The sequence below is a fragment of the Echinops telfairi genome, unplaced genomic scaffold (assembly GCF_000313985.2).
Source record: "Echinops telfairi isolate 266 unplaced genomic scaffold, ASM31398v2 ScPeMD7_7406;HRSCAF=8444, whole genome shotgun sequence".
NCBI lineage: Eukaryota > Metazoa > Chordata > Mammalia > Afrosoricida > Tenrecidae > Echinops > Echinops telfairi.
The window spans coordinates 3,170,377-3,173,026 of record NW_022111306.1 but is presented as its reverse complement, the minus strand read 5'-3'; the positions used below and the strand labels follow the sequence as shown (position 1 = coordinate 3,173,026).

The 2,650-nt window shown below is 37.2% G+C and overlaps 1 pseudogene; it reads right to left on the bottom strand.

Annotated features, from left to right (window-relative positions):
- Positions 1-1,892: 1,892 nt before the first annotated feature.
- LOC105978372 overlaps positions 1,893-2,650 on the bottom strand; it is a 2,260-nt pseudogene continuing 1,502 nt past the window's right edge.

Below are 2,650 nucleotides of genomic sequence, written 5' to 3'. Positions count from 1 at the left end.
CCCACCCTGGCTCCTCAGTGGAACTAGTTATCACTAATAGGAGCAAGGGCACAAACGGCGATGGGCGGTTTATTGTCTGCTGAGTTTGGCTTCAAGTCTTGTGTCATTAAAGATCCCAAGATTGGTGATTTGGGGGAGTGACTTTAAGGTACTTTGTAAAGGTTTTTTTTTCTCCAACTTTGTTCTTGCTAGCTAGCTTGAGAATCCCTAAGTGGGAATCATAATTTTCTGAGAGTTGTAAAATGATGATGATTGGAAAATTATTAGAACAAAATGAGGTCCATGTTGGGAGATTCTCTGACAGCTTTTCAAATGCAGCGTCTTCGAAATTGTCTTTAACAACTAGCCCATTCACTCACACATGAGCTATGCATAGTTATTGAGAAACAATACTTGTGCTAAGTATTTTTCCAAATGGGAAAATAGAAATAGGTCTTTAGTTATCTTTGAGACATCAAATAACCAGTAATCTTGATAAAAGAAGATGACTCGAATCCATCAGATTGTTTTTCTTTGAAAGAAAACAGCATAAGAAAAAAAGAAGAATGGTGCAGATTTTCTGTGTAGACATTAGAAATAAGTATGAAAAATCATGCGATAATAAATGTTGTGCGGTAAAATGTCTCTTTTATACAATATTAAACAATAATTAGTTCTGCTTATGTATCCCAGAAATGTCAGCAGTACTTTTAGCCCAGAAGAAGAAATTATTTTATAGCTTGGTTAAGAAATCTGTTTAATGCTTTCTAAAAAAAGCAGTTTCTGTAAAAATATCTAATATATTATAGATGCCATAAACCAAGTGGGGAAACTGCAGAAACTCTGATCATTTTTATAAGGTAGAAAAGCAGGGTATGTATTAGGGGGAAGTCAGGCACTTTAAGGTTCCCAGAAAGACTTCATAGATCTCTTATGATACTAAAACACTTGCCTTTGGCCTTTTGGAAGGGCAGGTATACTGCATGTATCTAGAATTTGCTCTCGATGCAAGGCCACTAATATGAAAAAAGTTGGAAAATTAAGTGGAAGATATAGATTTCCAATTATATATTTACTTCGGCAGTTGAATGGATCTTTCTGGTGAGGAAAGCACAATGTTGTCTATAAAATAGTATCAATAATCATAAACTGGTTGACTCTGTTGCAAGGAAGTGTGTCATCTCACCAGACAGCAGTGAGAGTAAGACCCCAGTTAGGAATGTGGAGCCCTGCAACTTATTTTTATTCTGATGACATTTGATAAACTTTGTCCATTTGACGCTCGCTTTCCAAGGCCACACTAACTATGTAGAATAGAAGATGAAATACAGTGCTTAATCAAACTGGTGAATGTAATTGGAGATATTCTCCCTGCGCAGAGATTCCACATACTACACTCGGCATCAGGGTTGACTGTAAAAGCTTTATTTCATCTATTTTTTAGTTGGTTTAGTTGGGGACAGCAAATCTTACTCCATCTTGGCCCAAAGCAGAACTGCTTGATCTATTTTAATTGTCTCCCTGCTTGCCATATGCACTGTCTCTCAGACTGTCTCATATTTTGTTACATGAACTATCTTACAAAACAGATTTTGTAATGTGTCTTTCCTAATTTCGCTCAGATGAGCCTTTTCTGTTTATTTATTCGATAGAAATGGACCAAGACCTCAGTAACATTTTGTCTAAGGCTACATGGCAAAGGCTCTTGTTCTTTAGATGATGTACTAGTACGTCTGGTATCTGAACTTGATATTGCTGTATTGCATTGTCTGACTAACATGGGGACTGCCTCCAACTTCCATTTAAACTAGATATACCATGTAGATCAGCCAAGTGAATGGAATGAGAAATTCCTTTTTTTTTTAAACAGAACAAGTCATTTGATTTATTATTCAAAGAAGCTCCATTTGTATTTATTTAGCTTTCTGACTCTGTGCTTGTGCCTTCAACACTTTCACTACGGTGTTCTGCTCCTCACTAAGGAAAGCACGCTCAATCCTGTCTTGGACACATTTAGCGCACATGGACCCACCATAAGCCCTGCTGACGTGTTTTTTGGTTTTGTACAACCTCATGAGAACTTTGGGTCTCACAGCACGGACCCCTTGAAGTCGGCCCAGGCACATGCCACAGGCAGATTTTGGCACTTTCCCAACCTTTTTGGTATACAGGTAAACAATTCTGTTACCAGGGGATCAGGACAGCCTAGTTTTGTTAGAGGCTGTATTGTAGGACAGCCTACGCCAGTAGGTCAGACGCTGAACCGTTTTGAATGCTTCCACACAGTGTCTCTGGAAGAGAAATTACTTTTTTATATATCTCCATTTATCAGTAAGTCATATTATCCATCTTGGTAAGTATTGGCATTGAGATTCTTGCTTTCTGTGGCCTGACATAATATGTTCTTCACAGCTGGAAAATAGTTTGATAGAGACATGATTAGTTGATAAAATGTAGCTTCTCCAAAGTCTGTTACACGTTTTGGCACCATTGCAGCATACGTAAAGAATATCATAATAATAATCTCATTTACCTACATAGTGGCTCACCATGAGAAATTTCTGTTCCAATAGGATATAAATATAGGTCTTTAAGAATTTTCTCCCCCAAATATTTCAAAGCCTCAACACAAGAAAATATATTTTAAAAGCACAAGAACTAGAGATTTCAT